Below are 24794 nucleotides of genomic sequence, written 5' to 3'. Positions count from 1 at the left end.
CCTTCCCACTTCTTCTCGAGGTGGCCGGAGAAGGCAGGCTGGGAGGCCCCAGGGTGGGGGGATGGTGGCCGAGGGCTGGACCAGGTTGGAGAAACCTGCCGGGCAGCTGCCCACATGCTGCCAGGCTGGGGAATTGGGGCTGAACCCACTCCAGGCGCGGCCCACATTGGCACAACCCACTCCGCCTGCCTCCACCCTTGCCAGTGCCGCCGGAGGGAGACAGGAGACAGGGGGGCTGCCTGCACCCCACACTTGTATGCACCAGCCCTAGCAGCCTTCCCGAACCCCCGCTGCAGGGCTCCAGGACAGGGGCAGTTGGGTTTATATCTGCACACACAGGGGCGCATTTTTCCCCAAAAAAGAAAAAAAAAGGCTGAAAGTATTTACAGGTCTGAAGTTGAAACGCAAACAGGAAAAGCCCTTTAAAAAATGAGTGTAGTGGATATTCAAAACAGGGATTGCCATGGAAACGCCACAATATTTGCTGAAATTGACACAAAGGTTGCAGGTGGCGGGGCCCCCACCCCGACTTTCTATGGACACTTTATTTTCAGACCCCACCTGTCACCAGCAGTTCTTGACAGCCCCCTGTTGAAGTTGTACCGGCATCCTGGGGCCTGGGAGATGAGGAGGCTCAGAACCAAGGGGCTGGGACAAGGGGGTGGTGGTCGGGGAGCAAAGCTGCCCCCCCCCGAGCGCCACAGACAAGCCTGTGACATTCCTATCAGCGGGGTGAGGGGGGGACCAGAGAGGAAGTCAGGGTCCAAGGGTCTGTTCTGGTGTCTGACGACCCCGTCATGGTCAGGCCAACCTTTCACCCCATACCCAGGCCTGGGTTTGAGGGAACAACTTGTCACCCCTCTGGCCACCTCATTAGCTCACTCCCCTTCCTCCCTGTTGAATCATTTCAGAGGCACATTGTAATTGGACAACTAGATTGCACACGGGGTGCTTGGTTATGGGGCCACACCTGGCATAGTTATGGTGCCACTTGCTGCCTGCTGCTGGCCAGGTAGCTAGGCGACTGGCCCTCATTAGCCGCTTCCCTGCCCAGAACTTGGGGCCTTTCTTCACCCCTCATCAGGGGGTTCCCAGCTTGCACCCTGACATTCTCTTCTCTCTCCTTGGCAGGCAGACACACCTTGCGGACATCAGGCCTAGCCCCCCAACATCCCAGCTGCCCTCCAGAGGTCGTGGCCGACTACCCCTCCATAGAAGGGGTCCTGCAGCTCCGGGGTGTCTGTGGGAATGGACTTCGGACTCTGGCCTTTTGGGGTACAAAGGTAACTGCGACCGACCAATGGGAAAAAGTTATGTGGGGTGCACCTCTTGGGGGTGCTGTGAGGCATGTCCCAGGTGGTTCTGACCTTTGTGGCGATCAGGCTGACTATGTGGACAGTGGTTGCTCTGAGTGCTGCCAGGACTTGGGGTTCTGGTGGCCCAGTTCAGGGGTCTTTTGATCCAAGTCCAGAATCAAGCTGGCTTGAGTGACTGTGCAGATGAGGGGCCGTGGCGCCGGGGCCTTGCTCTCCGGGTCCTCAGGTACCATCTTGGCTCATGTGGCTGGTGGCTGGTGACCTCTGCTCCCACTGTGAGGGTCTCTCCAGCCCACAGGGAAGCCTTGCACAGACCAGAGGGCTGGTTGTTTGAGTTGTGGCCAAGTCTTGGGGAGGGGACTGAGGCTGAAGGCTTAGCACTGTGGGGGCGAACGAGGCTGAAGTAAGCACCCCTGAGCTCTCTTTCTCTCGCTCTCTCCCTTTCCCTTGGAGGTCATGACAAGTCATTCCCCTCACCCTCTAGCTCCAGGTGGGCAGCTCTGAATTTATAATTATTGGGAAAGGAGCACCTGCAGGGATGGAGGTTTGGGGCTCCTGGTTCTGTGCCGCTACAACAGATCTGTCTCATTGCGGCCTTCGGGCCCCACCAAGACCATGTAGGTCAGTATCTGTGAGTCTGTGGGGCCCCCCAGGGCTGAGCCAGCCTTATGTGGAGCTCCAGCCACTGTGTCCCCTGGACTGCACCACCTGACCCCTCTCCATCACCCCATCTCCTTTCTGCAAGAAATACCCTGGATTCACCAACCCCTGCCCCAAATAGTGCTACTATATTCTTGGCTCCTGGTTGTCTCCTTCCCTGCCAGCAATTGCCCATTGGCATCTCCCAGTTTCAGAACTCTAAACTCAAGGTTGAGTCTCCTGGATCCTGTCTGCTGGAATTTGCACCCAACTTTGGGCATGGGTTTTGAGAGGCTCTGGGTCTCTCATGTTTCCAACTCTCAGGAGCACATGAGGCTCCGGAAGATGGTGCCTGTTAGGGCCACGCCCTATCTAATCGCCCCACCCCCAGGTGCCAGATCGCCCAAGACTGAGGTCTAACATGGCAGGAATGATCCTGGGTCTCTGTGTCCCACCTCAATTCCCCCAAAATGTACTGCCAAGTCATCCTGCTTGGTTCTTATTCTTATGACCCCCTCATTGTGGTTCTGCTGAACCCGGGGACAGAAGAGACAGGAAGGGCTCTTGCAGAATTTGTGGTGGAATAGCAGCAAAAAGCCAAGAGGGCCACAGTCACAGTCCTCTGTGTGTGTGTGTGTGTGTGTGTGTGTGTGTGTGTGTGTGTGTGAGACTAGTGGCCATAGTTGTCCCCTTAGAGGAGGTGATAGAAAGCTGAGATGGAAGCATGGCAGGTGGACATCCAAGATCTAGTAGAATATTCTAGAAGGAGAGAACCCCTGCCTCTCCATTTTGAGGGCCTGTATTGTGCTGAACTCAGTGCTTTGGGGGCACTATGGGGAGGTCCCTGTGATGGGTGGAGGGGCTCGGGGAATGGCAGTGGGCTCAGATGCCAGGAAAAGTGTCAGTTTGACCCAGAGCATGATCAGAAGCTGCTAGAAGGATGGGGTGACCTGCTTTTTTGTAAGAAAGATGGTGGGGGCTGCTGAAGAGAGAATAATGGTAGTCTGAGGGTGCCAGCAGAGAGGATGGGGGACCCGTGGGTCCATTCTGGGCATAGTCAGGGCTCCCCAGAAAGGAGCAGGGACAAGCCCCCCAAGCCAAGGGCCCAGTATTGGGGTGCACCAGCCTCTCCCCAGTAGTACTGGGCTTGGACTCAGGCCTATATGGGATCTCCCAGACTTTGGTGTTTGACTCCATCACAGGACTCTGCATGGTGGACGGGCTTCCCCGGCTGTCCCCGAGGGCACAGGGCAGCCCATCCGGCAGGAGGCGGGCCCAGAGCATTTGCCCCTGATGACAACATCGGCCATCTGGGCCGGCTCAGCCCTCGGGGGGCCTCCCAGCCCTCCAGACCTCCAGGAGTGACAGCAGGGAGCAGAAGGGCAGACTGCGACTCGACTCGGGGGTGACGGGGATGCCCCAAGCATGCACCTGCTCCCAATCCCAGCCCTGGCTCCATGGGGTATCTGAAGGCGTTGGGGGGGCTGGGAGGGCAAGTGGGGTGAGCAGCTTGTGTGTGCATGTACACGTGTATGTGGGGGCATATGTGGGGGTGCGGGGGCTACAGAGGGGACTGCTTTTCGCTCTGAACCCCTCCATCTGTACTAATCCTCGCCTGTCTGTGATCTGATGGGGTGCAGCCGGGGTGGGAGTCTGGAATCAGGAGGTGCAGGCTGAGGGCAGCAGAGACCCCAGCCCTTCTCAGTGCTCTGGACCTTAGGGGCCTGGTGAAGCCCAAATTGAAGCTCTCTTTGGTGGGGGCAGAGTGAGGCACCTGGTTAGGTTTGGGGAGGGCAACCTGCCCTCCCATCACTGTTGGGTGTGGGGATTTTGGTGAGGAAGCCCACCCCCGGGGCCTCCTTTCTCTGTTCTGCTCCCTCATGACTTTTCATGCCACCTGGCAATGTGGGCAGCTGGCACAGGGGGAGTGACTTGTGGATGTTCTGCCTCCATAGAGAGGTGCAGTCTGGAGGGTGTCCACAGCAGGATCCCTGGCGCCCCGGGAGAGGAGTTTCCCAGACACAACCATGAGCCTTCTGTGCAGGCATCCATTGGTTCTGGAACTTTTGCAGGTTTTGAGTTGATGCCAGGGTGAGACCTTCAGCCCTGGGGACCCCCAAGACAAGAGGGTCAACCCTACAGCAGGCTGGACGCCACCTCTGAACTGCCCCCACCTCACATGGGCTTGTCTGAAGATCAGGCCATGACCCTCGGATCCTCGCACACCTCTTCTCTCTGTGTTTGGGGAACAGACACCTCCTCCCCAGCCTTCATAAGGGACCGAGGTGTGGGACCCCCACGACCAGGACAGGGGAGGGGTGTAATTAATTACTAGTTCCTTCTCTAGAAATGCTAATCGCGAAAAGCAATTAAAAGCAACTTTTTTTTCCCTTAGTAATCGGCGTTGAGAGCCGGTAATGAAGTTTAGGGCCGTTGTGATTCAATATTTCAGCTTCACCGGCTCAAGTCAAAACAATCGAAACCCAAGAGTTTGCCTGTAGCTCGGCTGGGCCCCTCCTCCCCATCCTGGCCCCCCCCCACTGCTTCCTGGGGCACTGTGGGGGCTGTTCCCATAGGCATAGAAGGGTCTGGGGGCATGGACAAGGGTCCCTTAGGAGACCTCTGAAGAGACGCAGAGTCGGGTGGTGGGTGACTTAGATCTGCATAGTACTTACTGTGTGTGTCTGGGGTGGGGGAAGAGTAGGAACAGAGAGGGGAAGGGGAGAGGAGAGGAGATAAGGGGACGGGAGGACCCGGAGAGGAAGTGGTGGTCCGAATCCTGAACCCCTAATGGCCTCTAGTCATTCATTTGTTCATACACTTATGCATTCATTCGCTCATCACTAATTCACTTTTTCATTCGTTCACCTATTTATCCACGCATTGATTCAGTCATTTATTTATTCATTCATTCAATTCTCCTTTGGGCCTCTTGGAGAGGCCAGAGAGAGAAAGACAGTGCAACAAGGTCCAATTCCTGCCCTGATTGAATCTGTATTTGAGCAGAAAGCAAAGGCAAAGACACAGATTGGGTGGCCGTGGAGACTGGAAGGAAATTGGAGTATATGGGTATGTGTGTGTGTGTGTGTGTGTGTGTACATATATATATATATATATGGGGGTGCATCTGGGGAAGGTGACCCTGACAAGGTGACATTCAAGACAGGACCTACGACATGAGGGGCAGGTGCCCTTGTTAGTATCTGATCAAAGGGTCACTGAGAAGAGTGAGTGTGAGCCCCAGGGGGGAGAGGACCCTTGGATTTACAGAGTGGAGGGGGGGAATGGTAAGAGGCAGGAGGATTCTGGGGAGAATGGGGGAGATGCCAGCGTAGGAGAGGGGTCAGGCTGTGGCCCTCTCAGACTCCAGGCTCTGGGGAGAAGTCAGGCTTTTCCCAGAGTGCCAGGAGATACCATAGGACCTGAGCGACATGACATAGTCTGACCAGTCATAAGCTCTTGTGAACTGGACCCGATGCCCCCAAATCCCCTCCTGGTCCCCTTTGTGCTGCAGTCCAACTGTTTGTGCACCTCACCCTTCGTTCTCATAGTCTGCTTTCTGGTGGCGGGAGGAGATCCCTGAAAGCCCTGTTGAGAACTGCCGGCCCCCACCCCAGCATGCCCTTGGGAGCAGTTCAGAAACAGGGTCTTGTCCCTTTAAGCAGCCCCCCGCCCAATTCCCTGGCCCCTTTATCTGGAGTCCAGGCGCATGTTGTTCCAGGGCCGATCCGCTTTAGCTAATTAATAATCTGACAGGAGCCACCCAGGGGATTAGCCGTGGAGCAGAGCTCCACCAAGCCCCAGCAAATGAGCCCCAGACTCCTTGGGGACCTGGAGGTGACTTTGGGGGGTGCAGGGAGAGGGGACCCTCCACAGGTGAGCTTGGGCAGACAATGCCGTGATGACCAGGAAGAGGGAGGAGAGGCCAGCCCAGGGCATGAGGAGCAGCTCTGAACAGGGGGTGCTGTTCCAAGGTGGGCAGGGTCCTCTGCTGTCCCTCACTGTCCTTCAGTCTTGCTCAGCATCCACAAATTGCTCTCCTCTCAATGCGCAGGCGTCACAAACAGGGGCGGGATCGGGCTGTCAGGCTGAGCCAGTCAGGTGCGCTGGCTGCCCCTCTCCTGCCTTAGAGGGACTCAACCTCTTTAAGGTCCAGAGCTCTCCTGAGTCCTGCTTTATAGTTTTGAGCCTACCCAGCAGTGCTCAGGACTTACTTCTGGCTCTGCCCTCTCCAGGATTCTCTCCTGGCTCTGGAGACCATTGGGGATGCCAGGAATGGAACCAGCTCTGACATGTGCAAGGCAGTAGCACCCTGTCCACTATACTATCTCTTCACTCCCCGTCAGCCCTGATTTATGGGGTGACCCCAAGAGGGAGGGCTGGGGTTGCAAGGTCCTCCAGAGAGACTTGGAAGTCTCAGGGAGCCATGCTGGATCTTGGGGAGGAGAATGGGACAGGGCCCAGTGACCCCTAACTCTAGTGAACAGAGGGAGAAGGATGGAGGCTGATTATGGGTCTGTGATTTGGGGGTGATTTTGGGTCTGTGATTTTGGCTTGCAGGAGGAGGGCCCAGCCTCCTTCCAGTCCCCAGGCCACCTGTGTCCTGATGAGGCTGGGGTGTAGGACTTTTGGGGTGTAGGACTTAAGAGTAGGCTGAAGTTCGGCTCATGGTGTGGCAATTTCAGTAGTTCTCCTGGGTCGTCCATCCATCTATCTGCCTTGGGCTTGGGAGAGGCATGAGGGGCGGGGTGTAGGGTGGGCGTGGTTCACTGCTGGGCATGGCTTCTGGCTGGGCGTGGCTTCTTTGGTTTGTGCTTCTGAGTGGGCTGAGCTCCTAGGTGGGAGGGTTCCTTGGTTCAGAGCATCTGAGTAGGTGGAGCTTCAAGAGGTGGGTGGAGCTCCCGGTGGGCATGGCTTGTGGGTGGGCAGGGCTTCTTTGACTTGAGCTTCTGGGTGGGTGGAGCCTCTGGTGGGCGTGTCATCTTGTGGGCGTGGTCAGGCCTACTCCAGTTGCTGACCGCATTCCACCTACCTACAAGGCCTCTTTCAGTACCCCAGGCCAGCTTGCAGGAGGGCAGAGACGGGTGTGTGTGCTTCCAGTGGGCTGAGTTGCCAGAGATGCCATTCCCAGTGGGGGGAACAGAAGGGTAAACTTTATTGGAAGACCCAAGGGGATCTTACTCGTCCCACCGTGACCCGGGTCACCCAGGCTCCATGCCCAGTGATCCAGGAGCTGTGTCCTGTGTGTGAGGGGCCTGCTGCCAGCTGGTGGGAGTCCAGCCTCCTGCAGCCAAGGGGCCTGAGGCCAGGCGGGCACTGCCCCCCAGGTGGGGGCTGCCCCTCCTGCCTGCTCCCACCCGCCCTCCTCCATTCTGGAGGCATTAAGAGCATCCTCGGGAGGCCATGCCAGCCCCCGGCCCTCCTCCCAGCCTTTCCCGGCACAGACAGCCGGGAGCTTGCGGTGGGAGCAGCCAGGAGCTGGGGGTGTCGGCTGGTGGGAACCGCTTCCTGAGCTCTCAGCCCTTCCCCAGCGTGCCCGGCGGTTTGGCCCCGGTCCTCCCGCCGTCTGCTGCCCGTGCCGCCTCTGACCGACATCGTTAGCGGGGGTATTTATATTTCATTAACGACATTAAGCCCAAATGGCATTAAAAGCAAAGCTGGTGATAAATAGCTTATTAATAAACAGCGAGTGCTTGGTGTTGTCTGGCCTCTCTCAGCCCCGCCGTTAACCCTTGCTGCCCTAGATAAATATGCTTCACCCCTCGGACTGGACTGTGCCCCCCACCCCAAAGCTGTGACCCAGAGAGCCGTCAACTCCTTGCCACTCCAAGGGGAGAGTTTCAGGGAAGGGGGGGCCGAGTGCCGGCCAGGCCTGCAAACTTTAGATCTGGGACTCAATTAGGCCATCAGCTCAGATCTCTTTGGGGTCCTGCCCCCGACAAAGACTTGTGGCTTAGGGATTCCAGAGTGCTGTCCGTGGGCAGGGCAGTGCTAAATGCCCGAGGGAGTGAGCCTGCTGGCTTGCTGTCACGCACAGCACAAGAACAGCTGTGAAATGTTCCATTCCACCCGTCACTTGTAAACCTTCACCCCAACATACCACCCCACCATCCCACAGACCCAGAGGTGAGGTTCATCTTACAAGTGAAAAAAAAAAAAAAAGCAATGCCCAGGGCAAGGCTGAGGAGTCCAGGCCACGTGGCCTGGGACAGTGCAGGGGAGTCCAGGTTGTTGGCACAGCCCCCCCAAGACAGGGTGCCAGGCCTGTACAGCTGTGCCTCTAGCTCTGCAATTGTGGGCTGCCTCCCCGTCACTGATGCATCTGCCCCGGTTGGAGGCAATATGGGAGGGACAGCTGAGACCTTCACAGCCCCTGTCCACTAGCACTGGGAGGGATTCCCAAAAAGCTCTGTGTGTGTGTGTGTGTGTGTGTGTGTGTGTGTGTGTGTGTGTGTATCTGTGTGTCTGTGGTGTATGGGTCTCCCCTGGCCTCACCCCTGGGCTCCTCATTTTGGTCTTCCTGATAGTCATGTCTGAGAGTTGCTGTCCAAAAAACTCACGCAGGGAACAGGGGTAATGTCAGAGCTGAACCAGCCCCAGGTCTCTGTGTCATGTTGACCGAAGAAGGGAAGAGAAATTGGGTTCTTGTCACAGTGCTCACTGCTGCCTCCCTGCATCCAGACACTGTTCCCTGCTGCCCACATGGGATTCACTATGCCCCAGCCTGGCTAACGGGGCAGCAGGGAGTTTCGGAAGAACTTGTGCCATGGAAGAGAGAAGCAGAGAAAGTGAGAGGTGGATCGTGTGTTCTCTGTGGTGGCTGTGAAGGGCGCTTGGTGGTCTGTTGTTTGCATGGACACCCTCCCCCAAACCCAGACCAACTGGGTGGAAGCTGGGGAATAGTTTCTCGTTTCAGAGAAATTTGGGGCCGGATCCATAATTTAGAGGGTACAGAGCTTGAATTGCACATGGCCAATGGGGTTTGATTCCCCAGGACCGCATATCACTCCAGGAATGATCCCTAAACACAGTCAGGAATCAGTCCCCCCCAAATCAAAACAAACCAAAAATAAATAAATAAGAAAAGAGGAATTGGGTTCTTGTCCTAGTGGATGGAGGCCTGAGTGCCTTCTGCTCCCCCCCCCAGCAGAGCAGCAAAAGGGAACACAAGTACCTTCCACTCAGAATGGGGTTCAGGGCTTCTAGGGGCCAGGGCGGGTTCTTCCCTGAGAATACAAGGTGGTATAGCTGGGTCTGAGCCCTGAGTATTAGGGGTCCTGGGAAAGCAAGGACCCCCCCCCCAACAATTCTACAAGGCTAGGCTAGACATAGCCTCTGACAGGCAGGGAGAGAGATGCCCGCTGAATATGGCCACACATCTGGATGCCAGGCAGGATCGGACAGGGGATACAACCACTGATGGTGCTGGTCTGGCTGGGTCTGGAATCACAGCTGGTGCCAGGCAGTGAGGCAGAATATAAATGTTCTTCTGGTGGGCCCCAGAACCCCCAGTTCCTCACTACAGCCTGACTCGGTGTCCAGAGGCTGTTAGATAGAGCCTGGCTGAGGAGTGGATGGGTGGGCGGGTCCCTTTGCCCCGGTGGGGCCAGTTCTGGAATTTCGCACTCCTCTCTAGGACCCACATGCAGAGCCCAGCCCACCTTATTCCAGAGCCTCAGAACCCCACTCAGGCCAGAAGTGGGGAGGTCCCAGCATGGATCTAGGTAGGCGCGTTGCCTGCTAGGCCGGTCTCTTCAGAGGTTTGGGCCGGTAAACCTTAACTTCTCTCTTCTTCACCTCTCCCTGGACTCTGCCTGAGCCTTCACTACCAGGCAGCCCTCCCGGGATAGACCTAGAACCAAAGCTGGGGCAACAAGTTCCCTGGGCCCCATGCTCACCCTTGTGGGGCAGTGCCAGCGCACTGAGCCCCTGGACTCGGGAGGGCGGGGCAGGGGTCCCAGCCCCTTCTCAGGAGGCTCCTGCACTTTCATTTTCTTTTCGCCACCAGTTTTTCTTGGGATCTAATTAAAGGCCTGGGCGCACTTTACAGCCTGTGGTTGCCTTTTTATTTGGGTCCCTGGCAATTAGCTCCTGCCCTAAAATAAGTTTCGATGGGACGGGGCTCTGGGACGGGGTCGAAGCCTTCTCTCGGGTCAAGTGCTTGGCTTTCCTCTGGACCTGTGTGTATACCTGTGCGCGTGTGTGTACATTTGTGTGCCCGTGCCTGCGTAATGAGGAGTGATCACGCCTTCTTCTTCCCTACCTCCCCCTCCTCCCCGTCCTCTTCCCCTTTCTACCTCCTCCTCCCTCTCCCCTTCCTCCTCCTCCCCTTCACTTGCTCACTGTCCCAGCTGGTGTCCTGGGCCATGCCAAGGCCTGGAGCCCAGGTGGGAACAGGGAGTGCCCAGCCTCACCCTGCCCCGAGGCAGGTCACCCGTTGCTGTCCTAGTTTTCTCACCTGTGAATGGGGCCTCGGGCCAGCCAGCTGAGCGGGGGCTGGGACAGCACCCTCTCCCTCTGGGCCAGGGAGGCTTGGGCATGAATCCTAGCAGGGGGCTGTGACAGCCATCTGATTTCCCCAGCCTCCCTGTGGGCACCCCACTTCCTGGGGGAAAGCCCCTTGAGGCCAGACCAGTGATGATTAGTGGGTGTGCTGATGTCTCACTGATGATGGTCCCCCCCATGCCCCAGACCTGCCAAGTGATTCTCGGGGCCCAGTGCAACCTGGAGAAGTGGGAGACCTCATTCTGGGCTCACTGAGCCCTTCACAACCGTTGTGGGAGGGGGTGCGTGTGGGGTTCCCCCGTGGATAGAGGGGAAAGCTGGCTTCTCCCGACCTTGCCTGGCACCAATTTTTGGGGTTTCTGAGCTGCTCAGTGTTCCCCGGGCCTGAGGCTCTAGATTAGTAACTGTTGAGGACATTTTTTGTTTTGTTTTGTTTTGTTTTGTTTTGGCCACACTTGGTGGTCCTAGGGGTTAATTCTGGCTCTGCACTCAGGAATCACTCCTGGCATGCTTGGTGGGATCGAACCCAGGTTGGTCGTGTGCAAGGCAAACGCCCTCCCTACTGTGCTGTCACTCCAGCCCCAGTTGAAGACATTTTAACAAAGGCTCAAGAGGACATGTTCTTCGGGAGACTGTAAGGGGCAGGGCAAGGTGGGTTCCATCTCCCACCTAATGAGGAGAATGTTTTGTGAGCCCCTCAGGGTCAGGCTGGAGCAAATGGTAATCCAAGCAGAAATCCAGGTCACACTGGGCTCTGAAGGCCAGACTTGGGGTAGATACAGTCAAGTGGCCCTTCTAGAAACTTCTTAGCTGGTGGCATGAGGTGAGGGTCTAAGGGGGGGATCACACACAGAAGTTTATGACAGTGATAGCTCGTGGGCCTGTGTCCCCGCGTGTGCCACCCCCTGGGTGCCAACAGCTTTTTCAGCAAAAGTTGTCAGGGTGGGAGTGTACCACATGCCCATTGAGGTCCCCCCCAGATGGCCCATGTCCCCTGGTGCCCTTTCTCTCCTTCTGCTGCACTCCCAGGAGGCTGGATAGCAAGTTGTGGTCCCCAAATCCCACTGCCTTGCTCTGCACACTGGCCCCTGCATCCAGGGAACATTCTAGGGCAAGCCCAGAGTGAAGTGTGTCCTGGTAGCCACTGCAGCTGTTTTTCTGAGAGAAGGAGGAACAACTCTCTCTCTCGTTTTCTCTCTCTCTCTAAAAAGGGGGAGGCACAGAAGGGGTGGGGGTGGGCACCCCAGAGGCATCAGTGGGGTCCGGCGTGCCAAGCATTAAATTTTGCAGACATTTTAACAGCAATATGCCAGATAGTTGGGTGCCCCTGAGGCGGCTCCAGTTTTTAATCCTTCACAGAAGGTCCGACCTTCCTCTGCTCCCAACACTTCGTGCCTCTCTCCCTCTGTCCCTTCTTCCCTCCCTCTCTCTCTTTCTCTCTCTGACTCCTGCCATCCCTTTCTTCAACCACCTCCCTTGCTTCGAAGCTTTCTGCTCATAACACCCCAATGACATCTTAGGGTCCTGAGGAAGAGAACAGAGGCCTTGCCACTCTCCCCCCCCCCCCCCGTCCAAACCTCCCATCAGGAGCTGCGGGGCTGAGTATGCATGGGGGGTCAGGGGTGGGAAGGGTCTGAGTGTCTCTCTCCTTTCCCCCCACCCACCCCTCTTCATGATTCAGAGACAGTTGCAAGACCTCCTCCCCCTCCTTATTTTTCTAGAAAAAAGACAGGAAAGGCATCCATCTGGCACATGAATAATTGAAATGGCTCAACTCTGTTCCTGTTGCTACTGTTTGTTCTCGGCTCCCCCCGGCCCCAGCCCAGCCTCCCGAGGATGGGTCTCTGAGCGCAGGATGTGGGGGCCTTCTTAGAAGGTTCTGGAGAGCGGCCCAGGGCACTCCCTCACCGGTAGCCTCAACATGCTGGGGAAGCCAGACCCATGGAAGAAGTGGGGGGCACGATTCTTGGGCAATATGTGTGCTGACAGCAGCAGACACCTGCCTGCGTCTCCCCGAGACACCCCAACTCCAGAGGCAGTTTGAGCCCCAAGGGACGAGGACCACCTTCCCCAACCCACTTTCTCAAGCCCCCCCCTGTTTCTCTGTTCAAACCCCTCTTTACGGGGGGGGGGGGGTGTCTCGTATTGCTGGCAAGTTGCAAAGGTATGGTTCTCACCAGGGGTCTCCTCCTCTTCTTCACCCTGACTCTGGCCCAGCCCCAGAGATGCTTCAGTCTTTTGGTGGGAAAAGACCTGAAAATGCCTGATTTGAATGTGTGGCTCAAAGGAAGGGTACGGGGGGCTCTCCAGCCACTCCCCACTGCCTGCTGGGGCCCAGGCCAGCTGCACAGGGGCCCGGCCATGAGTTCTGTCTCTTTAAATAAAACCTTTTCGAGGGGGCCCTGAGAGATAGCACAGCTTGCCTTGCAAGCAGCCGATCCAGGACCAAAATTGGTTGGTTCGAATCCCGGTGACCCACATGGTCCCCCGTGCCTGCTAGGAGCTATTTCTGAGCAGACAGCCAGGAGTAACCCCTGAGCACTGCCGGGTGTGGCCCAAAAACCAAAAAAAAAAAAAAAAAAAAAAAAAATTTTTCGAGGAAAAACAAAAGAACTTTTAGTGCCTTCCATGAAGATGGGTTTGCAGATAGATGCCAGTCTGACCCACTCTCTGTCCTCCAGAAGGTTGTCCCTGGACCCCTTCTCTTGCTTTTGCCTTGTTGTTGGGGGGAAGATAAGGGGTAGCCTGGTTTGGGCGGGGAGGGGATTAGCTTGAAAAGTCACTGAATTTGTGTTTGGGGACTCAGCGCTCATGTCCCATGAGATCAGACTTGGGAGGAGGGGTTGTTGTGCACATAGGGAGGGCTTGAGCAGTGAAGGGAGATCAGGGGGGCCCTCAGAGCTTGGGAGGGGCTTCTCAGAGAACACCCCTGCCCAGAGGGGTGCAAGTTGCACCCTCATGCCCAGTCTTTCCCTGGGTTTGTCTTCGAAACTGTGCATCGAACAGCCAAGAAGTGGGACATGATTCAATCAAATGTCGCCACATACAACTCACCACGTGCACCTGTAGCACACTTGTGTGCGTGTCATGTGTATGTGTGTGCATGCGCCGTCAGTAAAGATACTACACGTTATAAGAGCTGCAGGATGTCTGCATTCCAGGGCCTGCTCTGAATAATTAGATATTTATATCCAATAAAACGGCTGGATGGGGCCCCGTGGGGGGGGGGGCAGGGGCTCTGAGCAAGGCTGAGTTTCGGTGGTTGGTTTGTTTTTTTTTCCCCCCAACAATAAAACTCAAGGTTTGGCACCTCCCATGGATTCCCTGTAAATATCTCCATTTGCCAGCCCGGCTGGGGCAAGACGCGCTCTGTCATGTCAGCCTGTTCCCCTTGCCTCCCTCCTTGTTTACCCCTGCGTTCCCTGTGCACGTGCTCCTGAGCCCGGCCACCCCCAGCCCAGGGGGGACCCCGAGTCTGCCATGTCCCCAGCTCCTTCCTCCAACCTCCTTCTCCCTGAGTTTGGTTTTGTTTTGTTTTGTCTTTTCCCCTCCTGACAAACTGATTCTTTTGCCTCTGGCCCAGTGCGTGTCCCAGAGTGGGGGGCTCTGGGATGATGCAAGGGGCAGCGGGCACCAAAGGGGACAAGCTGAGGACACATGAGGTGTTGGTACAGGAAGTTTTCCAGGACCCAGGCTTCTGCTAAAGGATTCTTGTTTGGCTGAGGGGGCGGGCAGGCCTGGCTCATGTTTTCGACCCTCTCTCTGTTCTAGACCCCTCTCTCCCCTCATAGGAGCCTCCACCCACAGGGGGCTGGGGTGCCTCACAGCCGCAGCTTGGGGACACCCCCTCCCCAGCCGCCAGTTCCTCCCATCTGCCACGCAGTTGTGGGCAGATGGAGCCAGAAGGAGCCAGGGAAGTGTGTGACCCCCACTCCTGGTGTTCGGTTGTGGTGGGGGCAAGGGTCCCCCCTGTGCTGGGAGGGGATATGACTCACAGCTGGCTCAGGGGGCTCCTTTCTCTGAGTGGGGAGGGGCATCGGCCCCACTTTCCCATGGCTGAGTTTATGGAGGTGCTTATGTGAGCGATCCTGCAGCCATGCCAGGCCCCAAGTGGGCAGGAGTTTATGTGTCAGAAGTCCTGAGACATGGAGCAAGACTAGGTCACCAGGCTCACCAAGGCATCAGCATTTGGATTCCAAGGTCAGAAGGAAGGGGAAGATGGTGTGGAAGAGGGGCAGGATCCACAGAATCCCAAGTGAGGGCCCAGAGATGGAGAGCTGGCCTGCCCTGAGCCATCAGAGGCCATAGGTGTCCTGAGGGTGCCTGGAGGAGGCCCCAGGGGCAGGGCAGGTTGGAGTTCCCAGCAAGTGTGAGTCCAGGTGGGGGACACAGGGCCCACAATGAATCTGGATTAGACCAGAGTAGACAGCCCTGGAGGGAAGAAGAAGAGAGCAGAAGGAGCAGAACCCCTCATTCCCCTGCCATGCCCTGTGTCTACACTGCAGTCCACATACAGATCCGACCTCAGCCGGACACCAGGCCCCTCCACAACCCTAAAATTGAGGACCTATCCTCCTGGGGACCAGGGAGAATGTAGCTATGAGAACAAGAACTGTAGCCTGGCCCCAAAGCACACCTATATTCACACACATGTGCACACTAAAACACACACATTCGCGCGCACACACACACACACACACACACACACACACACACACACCTAAGGGGTTGGCTGGGGCCTAAACAGAGACTTTCCTGGGTGTCTTGTTTCTGTTCCCCCTTTCTTTCCTTTTCGTTCTGCCCCTGTCCTATTCAAGAAAAAGAATAAGAAACAGCAAAGCCCCACCAGAAGCCAAACCAACCAGCCTCCCTCCTCTGACTGGCTCCAGGAGAAGCCAGTCAGACGGAGAAGGCTGAGAACATTTTGACAGCATAAAATTGCTGCTGGAATGTGACTTTAGTGAAAAGTAAAAAAAAAAAAAAAAAAAAAAATCCTTCCTTCATGCATATGGAGTTTTTTGGAAAAAAAAATGGTATTTTAATGCTTTCTATTAAATTGGGACTAAAAGTGGTGTCTTAATTTGCATGCATTAGCATATTTGCATATAGATCACTGAAATGGTGGAAGGGAGAAGAGCCTTTAAATGAAAATTCTTTTAAAGGCACAGGCCCGCCTCCCGGGCTCCCAGGGGACCAGGCTCCCAATTCTCCCTCACCGCCCACCCATGTCCTCCCTGCACGCTGGCCAGGCCTGTCTCCAGAGCTGGGAGGGCCACAGTCTGGGTGGGCTTCTACAGGCCTGCAGGCCGCAGGTCTGGCGGTCTGGTCTCAGCCATCGTCCACTGACCCTTCTCAAGCTGTGCCCACTGTGCCCGCCTGGCGCCAGCTTCCCAGGAAGTTTCTGCAGGCATCCACTTCCAGAATCTTCTCCTCTCCTGGGGCCCACCCCTCTGTCCCTGGTCCAAATCCTTGAAAACCTCCTAAGTGGCCAGTTTGCTAAGCTGTTGGTCACCCACCACCAAGGCTAAGCCTAGGAAGATGGCGAGTTGGGTTGACTTGCTCACAGCTGACTCCCCAGGACACTGAGAGACACCTGAGGGGTCATTGCTGTTAGTGGAGTGAGTGTTTAGGGCCCCCAGATGTGCCAGGCCTGAGGTTCCCCAAGGGTGCTCAGTTCCATACCCCAGTGTTCTTATCCAGCCCTGGGAGCAGATGATCAGGCCCATGAAAGGTTGTCACTGCCTTTCCAAGTCTCCCAGCCTGACCACGACTCTGGGGTCCCCGAATGACTGGGAACAAGCAGGACTGATACGTGCCAGGACCCCTCCAGCCTGCCCTCCCCGTGTGTCTGAGATATGGGTGGAAACCCCCCCTAAAGTTTCACAGGGCGCAAAGGAGAGGCCCAGATCTTTAGTGGCAGTTTATGGGGCTGGCAGGGATGGCCGAGAGTGAGGGAAACCCCAGCCTGCACTTCCTAGGGGGCCCCCGAACCCACACAGACGCCAGTGGGCCGGCCCTGGTGGCAGCCTCCCTCTTGGGCTCTGTGCCCAACCCCGGTGGTGGGGGCCCGGCACAGTGATGAGGGGGACACCCCACTCTGAGCAGGGCTGCACCTCCACCGCTAATGAAAACCGGAAACCGATGGAGCGGGACAAGGTGCCCGGCCAGCAGGTTGTGGGAACCAGGGGCCTAATGGATGTGGCTGGTGCGAGCGGATGCTGCATTGATCGGTTCTGGGCTATATTTACCCGCCTGGCCTGTGGCCCCCGCAGCTGGAGCTCCGGATAAATAAATGGCCACTGAAATATTCATGAGCTGCTCCAGCCCATCCGTGGTCAGGGGACCGCCACGGGCCTCCTCTTCCTTCCTTCGCCCCCAAGCTCTCTCTCTCTCTCTCTCTCTCTCTCTCTCTCTCTCTCTCTCTCTCTCTCTCTCTCTCTCTCTCTCTTTCTCTCCTCCCCCCAGATGCCTTTCAAGAAATTCCTCCAGGTAAAGGGCCAGGTAGAGGCTGGCCCAGCTTTTCGGCTGCCAACCCAGCGCCTGGGTCCTCCTGGGCCATCCCTCTGCACCTCTTTCTCACACCCCTGCCCCTGAGTGGCAGACGGCCACGTGAGGCCGTGGCTCTGTGCCCACCCAGCTGTGTCCTGTGTTGTGTGCCCAGCCCAGCTCAGGGGGCAGAGAAGGGTTATGTATGCTGAGACCTCTTCAGCCCTGCCACCTCTCTGGGATTCAGCGTTCTAGTCTAAGAAATGGGGTACACAGGCCTTGCTGAGTCTACTGGCCCCCTATTCTCATGGATCTGAGCTTCTGGGCTACAACTCTGCTCTTCTGTCTAGGTGGCATTTGGGGCTCGGGTCCATGAGCTGTGCCCCACTTCGAAAAAGGGGGCTTGTAGCTGGCGAGAGACACAGAGGCCTCTGCACTTCTCTTGGGCTCTGGGGGGGAGCTGCCTGGCAGGGTAAGCCCACTCTGTCATTCCCCCCAAATCCTAGGCAGTGGTAGCAGGGCGTAGGGGTGCTGGAGGCTGCCAGGCTGCGACAGGTGGAGGAATACCACATCTCCCTGAGACTTGGACTGGCTGTGGGGGATCTCCCACCTTTAAAACTTCCTGGAGCCAGCAGCCACCCCACCCTTCGGGCAGCTGTGCCAGTCACTGCCTCTGGGTCCACTTGGGGCAGTGGACCGCACTTGCGGCTCTGGCCGCAGCCCTGGCAGGTGGCCCAGGGCCTCTGCCCTCACGTAGGTAGCTGCAAAGGGACGCAGAAACCGTTTCACCCCACTTGACTGCGGGTCAAGCGGGCCATCTGTGGTGGGCTCCGCCAGCTCAGGGCACCGCAACCCCCGAGCGTCACTTGGGGACAGGCAAGGGCCAGACTCAGAGCCGCCAGCTTGCGCCTTCTCCCCACCATGCAGCCCTACCCTCCTCCACCAAAGTTTTGGAACATCACAACACAGGCAAACTTTGGGGACCGCGCTGCCGGCAGAGCAACTGAGCGAGGGAGAGAGCGAGCGAGCGAGAGCGGCAGGAGCAGAGGGAGGCCGCCGGGGCCGCCTGTCGCCTCGTCCCCCGTCCCCTCCGCACCCGCCTTTGCAGGCGCCTGGCTCCGAATGTAGCTTGGGGCCCGTGGCGGCTCAACCTTTCCCTCTCCCAGAGCCCCGGTCTAATCAACCCCTATAATTTATGCAGAAAATATGATTTATATTTAATTTCACCACACTTGCATTGTTAATTTGAGATGTAATTAACCCGTCGCCATGACAACTAATTTTGTGATGCCGTAAATTACCGCCGTCTTTTCATCAAAATTCAGTTACTTCGGCTCCTGTGTGCGATGTACTGATGCAATTAGGTTGCTAAGGGCAACTCGAAAGTGTTCCATTTCTTTTGTGCAACTGCACTGGGGTAGAAGGTCCCTCGTGTCCTCCCAGGCTCCGGTCGGCCATGGGGTGGGGAGTCGGGGTACCACTGGAATGTCACTGCCGAGTTGGCGCCTGTGGCCCCCCCTACTTCCCCACACCTCCTGATCTTCAGGAAATATTTTCCAACAGTGACCCCTGCACCCAGCAGGCTCCCTTTCTCCTCCCCATCCACCCTCAGTCCCCACTGGCCAGGGGTCCTCAAGCCAGGCTAAGGGGACCCCTCTACCGGCACCTCAGAGTCTCTCACTCACACTTCCTGGTCTTCCACATGGAGAAGCGTCTCCACTTAGGAAAGCAAGCAAGGAACACCAATGTTCCTTCTTTCCTCCCGGTGTCTAACTTGTTTATATAGATCTTCTCTCTCTCTCTCTCTCTCTCTCTCTCTCTCTCTCTCTCTCTCTCTCTCTCTCTCTCTCTCTCTCTCTCTCTCCCTCTCCCTCTCTCTCCTCTCTCTTTTTCTTTATTTAAAACAAAAACCCTCTGTGTTGCTTTTGTCACGTTAATTCCCATTTTGCCAACACCAGGGGCCCAGGCAGACGAGTTACCAAGGAACACAAAATTTTAATTAGTGTATTTTAATCATTCAGGCTTTCCGAGCTAATCCACATGCCCCAGAGAATTCCCGAGATGCGGCTCTGCCCTGCTTTACCATTTATTGTTGAGTCTATTATAATTACTGTTAGCAGGTGGGGACTGGGAGATGTTTATTATGAGTTTTTCATCTTTAGTATAATTACCGAAAAAAAACAAAATAAAAAGATGTCGTTGTATTTTGTTTCCTAGAATTTTTCTTTTCTTTTCTTTTCTTTTTTTTTTTTTATTTGCTTTTTTTCCTGGAGGCAGCCCCTGCCCGGCCTGGAGAGTTTGGACCTGGCTACTTTCTAGACAGGTGAACTAGGCTCGGAAGATGCCACCAGATCTGTTTGAACCACACTCACCAACCAGTGTCCCCGGGGGAGATGGGCAGCAGACTGCAAGCCTATCACCTGCAGGCAGGAGGGCCCCATCTGGGGCCTGTCCCCTCCCACCTGGGGTTGGAGAGGAGACAGGGGAGGGTGGGGGAGACTGAGGGAGCAGGCTGGGCCTTCCAGGTGCAATCTCCTCCAGGAAGCCTTCCTGGAAAACCCAAGTTTGAGTTAGGATTTAGTACTCGTGTTGCGCCGTCACTGTACTTGTCTTCTTGAGTGGTGATCTGATAACTTCTCAGTGAGCAGGGATTGAGACCTTTCTGCCCATGTCCCTGATGGACTCCACCCCTACTTTCTCTTTCTGGGAAGAAACGGGGCATCTAGTCTGATGTCAGCGGCAGGTGTGGGCTGGCATGGGGCGTGCAGGAGTGACGCAGGTGGGGTGATAGGACTTGGATTGGTACTGGTCCTGGGCCCTTATGTACTGGATGGGGGAGGTGGTTGTAGCCTCACCCCAACCCCACCCCCACCCCCAGCCCTGGGTCCCTGGCCGGCCCGGCACTTTCTTCTGCTTCTTTCCTTGGACTTTTCTCATATCTTCGCTGCTGAATGAGGATTTTGAAGCTTTTCTGGAAAATTCCACAGTTCAGCTCTAGAGTCCTGCTCATGGGCCAGTGATGAGTTTCTCTGCCCAGAGGACCAAAAGAAAGTTGGAGGGGGTCATTAGCATGTCCCCAGAAGGGACCCAGGCCTCTGCAGGTCACACACTGGTGGCAGGAATTAGCTCTAAATTCTTAGTTTCTCTATAAGCCCCTCCTCACTGGGATTGGCTGGATTAAGAGGTCCCTTGCCTGCAGCCTTGGGTTGGACCCTGATCTCTCCCCCTGCTCCCTTGGGACCTTGGGTGGTCCTCATCATCAATGCCAGGACCTCCTGACCCCTATGTTTCTTGCTCTCCACACCTGTCCCCTCCCATCGTCCCCTCTCACCTCAGAGAGCCACCCTTGGCTTCCTCAGGAGGGTGGATCAGTGCGAAGTCCATGGCCGCCTGTGGCCCCTCACCAGGCCACATCAGCTCTCTGTCTCTTCCTCTCTGTTCCCCAGCTCTGAACACCTGCCTGTCCCCCACTATTTGGTCCTGCCCCCCACTATTTGTCAATTCTTCAAAATAAAAACAGGGCCAGAGTGATAGCACAGTGGTAGGCCTTGCACACAGCTGACCGGAGAGGGACCCGGGTTTGATCCTCAGCATCCCATATGGTCCCCCAAGACTCCCAGGAGTAATTTCTGAGCACAGAGTAAGGAATAACCCCTAAGCGCAGCTGGGTGTGGACCAACCACTCTCCAATAAAAAATAATTAAAAAAAATAAACATTCAGGATCCAAAGAGTTGGACGTAGAAGCGTCTTATCTGTTAACACTTGTCCTTTCAGACCTTAAAGCTGAGAAAATTGTTTTGTGAAGGTTTTGTTTGTTGTTGTTGTTGTTGTTGTTGTTTTTAATTTCTAGGGAGAAACACAGCCGGTGCTTAGGACTTACTCCTGGCTCAGTGTTCAGAGATCACCCCAGGCGGGCTCAGCAGAACCATATGGGATGCTGGGAATCTAATCCAGATCAGCTGTACATGAGGCCAACGCCTTCTCTGCAGTCTGATTGCTCCAACCCCCAAGAAAGTTTCTTAAAACTTACAATTTCTAGGGCCAGAGCAATAACACAGCAGGGAGGGCATTTGCCTTGCATGCAGCCAACCTGGGTTTGATTCCTGACATCCCGTATGGTCCCCCAAGCCTCCCAGGTATAATTTCTGAGCGCAGAGCCAGGAGTATAGCCCTGAGAGCCACCAGGTGTGGCCCAAAAACCAAAATCAAAACCAAACAGAAAAATGTACAAATTCTGATGCTGATGGTCAGAGACAGCTCAAGTGCTTAAACACAGACCTGGTAAGTGCAAGGCCTGTTGTTGTTGTTGTTGGTTTGTTTTGGGGCCACACCCGGTGATGCTCAGGGGCCACTCCTGGCTATGTGCTCAGAAATCACCCCTGGCTTGGGGGACCATATGGGACGCCGGGGATCGAACCGTGGTCTGTCCTGGGTCAGCTGCGTACAAGGCAAATGCCCTACCGCTGCAGCTCCAGCCCCTGCAAAGCCTGTAAACGTGTTAGAACCCAGCAGTGCCTGAGCCCTCAAGAACTACCTGGTTCATTGGAAGGGCATGGGCAATGGGGTGGGAGTGGCTATTTAAAAAAGAAAAAAGTAGGGGCCGGAGAGATAGCACAGCAGTGGGGCGTTTGCCTTGCACACTGCCGATCCAGGACAGTTAGTGGTTCGAATTCTAGCATCCCATGTGGTCCCCGTGCCTGCCAGGAGCGATTTCTGAGTACAGAGCCAGGAGTAACCCCTGAGCACTGCCGGTGTGACCCACAAACAAAATTAAATTATTTAATTTAATTAAATGTAACAAAAGAAAAAGTAGGGGCTAGAGCGATAGCACAGCAGTAGGGTGTTTGCCTTGCACTTGGCCAACCCTGGTTCAATACCCAGCATTCCATAGGGTCCCCTGAGCACTGCCAGGAGTTACCACCCCTGAGCCCAGCCAGGTGTGGCCCAAAAACCAAACTCATTTTCAATGACTGTAGCCCCAGTGTTTGTTTCTGTTTCTGGGGTCTCTGACCCAGCCCTGCGCCTCTCCCTCACATCCCAGTGGCAGGTCCCTGAGACATGATGCTGGGGGTTCCCGTTGGAGAGGGGATAATTTACCTGCCTGGACAAGGGATTCTGGGCCTGTAGTGAAGCCTGTAGTGGGGCATCAGTGGACGGGCCCCGCATGGCACTGAGCCCCAGCAATTGTAGCCCCTCACTTTTTTCTGGGTGGGGTTAGTGCATTACCCCTACTCTCCATCTGGGACATTTTAGAAGCAACTTCTTCTGCGTCCTGATTCCTGCAAAGACACTAATTTTCGGGTACGTACCGTCAAAGACAGGTCATTTTCCAAACATCCCACCATCCCCCTGAGTTCTGACGCAGCCAGTGGAGTCCTGTGGGGAGAAGACCCCCAACTTTGCTCCTGGGCACATAGAGGGATCCACAGGGACTCAGATCAGCACCCCTAGTCTGTCTGCATCCACTTGGGGAGGGGTCCCATTCTGCCTCGAACCAACCAAGGTGAGGTGATGTTGCCTTATGGAATCACACTCCAGCCAGTGGGGGCAGACGAGGCTGGGCTACAGCTAGCCGACCCAGGCCATGTCACCCACAGCAGTCAAGGGGTGTCACCTCTTAGGAGGTGTCAGGAACCCCCAGCCCTGTGGCCCTCAGTGTCCCCTCCCTCTGTCCCGGTCTCCCCTCCAATGACACCCCCTGGGGGTGTCTGCCCCCAGGACCCTAGAACCCCAGAATCAGGCAAAACCCTTCCTTGGGGGCTCCAGCCTGGTCCTCCTATTCTCACCCTCTGTCCGCCCCCTGCCCACTTTTCCCGTCGGCCACCTGCCTTGGCTCAGAGGCCATAAGGGCGGGGGGACTCTTCTCTATCCACTTCCCCCAGCTGCCTCCTCCGGGCCTGTCACAGACGCTGGGTTTTGTCATCGTCGTCGTCCCCCCCCCCAATCCGAGCTCCCTGTTGTTGGGTGAGCCATGGGGAGATGCCTCCTGCTTCCCCTCGCCCCGGACGGTTTGCCCACTTTCCCAGCCCAGCCCCCCACCAACAAAGGGCCTGAGGCCCCGTGCGCCTGGCCGGCCCAGTGAGCGGACGCCCCGTCTCCTCTTTATTGAGTGCTCACGCCGGCCAGGCACTCCATTAAAAAGCCATTCCCTTTGTGCACCGGCCCCCAGCTGTCTCCTGCGCCGGCCAGTTGTGGGACAACAACACGCCGAGTTGGCGACTAACGAGGCTTTATTTCAGCTCGGGGTCTCCATGGCAACGTCCGTGCCCGACACCCCTCAGGAGCCCTTTCCCCTGACCAAGAGGGGAAATAAAAAAAATAAATAAATAAAATTATTCTCCCCCCCCCATTCACCCATTCCCACCCCCTTGTGGGAGGAAAAAAAATAAAAAATATAGAAAAGCCAAGAAGAAGAAAGAGAGAACTGGGAAGGGACAGTTGGAGAGTTTGTTTGGTTTTTGGCAGCAGTCAGGATTATTCCTGGCTCCTGGCAGGCTCCGGGGACCATATGGGATGCTGGGGATGGAACCCGGGTCGGCAGCATGCAAGGCAAATGCCCTCCCTGCTGTGGTATCCCTCTGGACCCAGCTGGGAAGTTTTACATTGGGTCAGAGCATACAGGGACGCTGGGCTACTTATGGCTTCGGTCCCCAATCCTGTGAAATGGCAGTAAATGGCCAAGGGCCCCATGTCCCCGGGGTCACACTGCGAAGGTCCAGGCTGGCAGCAGCCACAGGGCCCTGCATGTGAGCAGTAGGGGCTGCCCAGCGCAGTGATGCCCGGTCTGTGGCCTAGTGCCAGCCGGGAGAGCCATCGGAGCCTGGCCAGGCTCCAATGGCGTCTGAGGCCCAGATCATGCGGCCTGGTGCCAGTGGGGATGGCCCACTGTGGGGGGTGGGCAGGACGCCAAGGGGGCATCGGAGGTTTCGTGTGTGGTGCCCCGTCTGTGCCATGCATACATTTGAGTTTGCATGTGTGTGTGTGTGTATGCAGAAGAGGGCGAGCGGCTGGACCTGCCTCTCCTTGGATAGAGCGAGGTCCACAGATGCCCACTCCCTGGGCACGTGGCATCCCGCCAGGGATGAGTTCAACCTTCCACATGTTGGCACCGTGCCGGGGGCATGGGAAGCCTGGTTCTCACCCCCAACACTCAGACATGCTGCCTGGCTGTCTGCCAGGCTGCCACAGGTTCCGAGATCTGCACGCCATGGGCACGGGCACGGGCTGGGCACGGGCAGTGGGTAGCTGGCAGCTGGCACCGGCCCTTCCGGCAGCTCTGACCTGCATGCAGACGGAGGCAACCTTTACATCCCTGTTCCTTCTCTGCAGCTCGAGCTGGCCCCTTTCCTCCAATGGAGCAATGGGGACCCCGCAAGGGATAGGGAGCAGGAATTGGTGTGGATGTCCTTCACTGAGGGGCCAGGCTGAACCCCCAGATCCGTGGGGAATTCAGGGGTTCATCCTGGCTCTGTGCTCAAAATCACTCCTGGCTGCTCAGGGGACTATATGGGATGCTGAGAATCGAACCCAGGTCAGCTGCGTACAGGGCAAACACCCTCTCCGTTATGCTATCATTCTGGCCCATGTGATGGTTTTCTGAGTCTGTGAGTTTGGGATCAGCGGAGGAGGCTGGACTGGACGGGGCATTAGACTCTTAAGATTAGGGGGCTTGTCTCATGATTTTGCAGCCCTTCAGTAGACCCCCTGCTCACAGACCTCACCCTCTTTACCCAGCCCCTCTGGTTTCTGGGGTCCACTGTTCTCCCTGACCCCCTTTGGCCCTCTCATTTTATGCTGGGAGTGAGAGAGCAATCTCCTGGTCCCGTGTCCCAGTATCACAGAGTCTC

General features: G+C 56.3%; 1 protein-coding gene across 8 annotated transcripts in view; it reads left to right on the top strand.

Moving 5' to 3' along the window:
- CLSTN1 (calsyntenin 1) overlaps positions 1-24794 on the top strand; it is an 833174-nt gene that overhangs the window by 24356 nt on the left and 784024 nt on the right. For 4 of the 8 annotated variants that reach the window (XM_049775291.1, XM_049775289.1, XM_049775290.1 and 1 more), the window contains exon 1: positions 17974-17978. The exons of 3 other annotated variants lie outside the window; for them this stretch is intronic. The gene's annotated coding sequence lies outside the window, so the exon portion shown is untranslated. Of the gene's footprint in view, positions 1-17969; positions 17979-24794 lie in introns of those variants that run through there. One more of the 8 variants, XM_049775286.1, reaches the window with a different exon arrangement.

The sequence above is a fragment of the Suncus etruscus genome, chromosome 6 (genome assembly GCF_024139225.1).
Source record: "Suncus etruscus isolate mSunEtr1 chromosome 6, mSunEtr1.pri.cur, whole genome shotgun sequence".
Taxonomy (NCBI): Eukaryota; Metazoa; Chordata; class Mammalia; order Eulipotyphla; family Soricidae; genus Suncus; species Suncus etruscus.
This window is presented reverse-complemented; position numbering and strand designations above follow the sequence as displayed.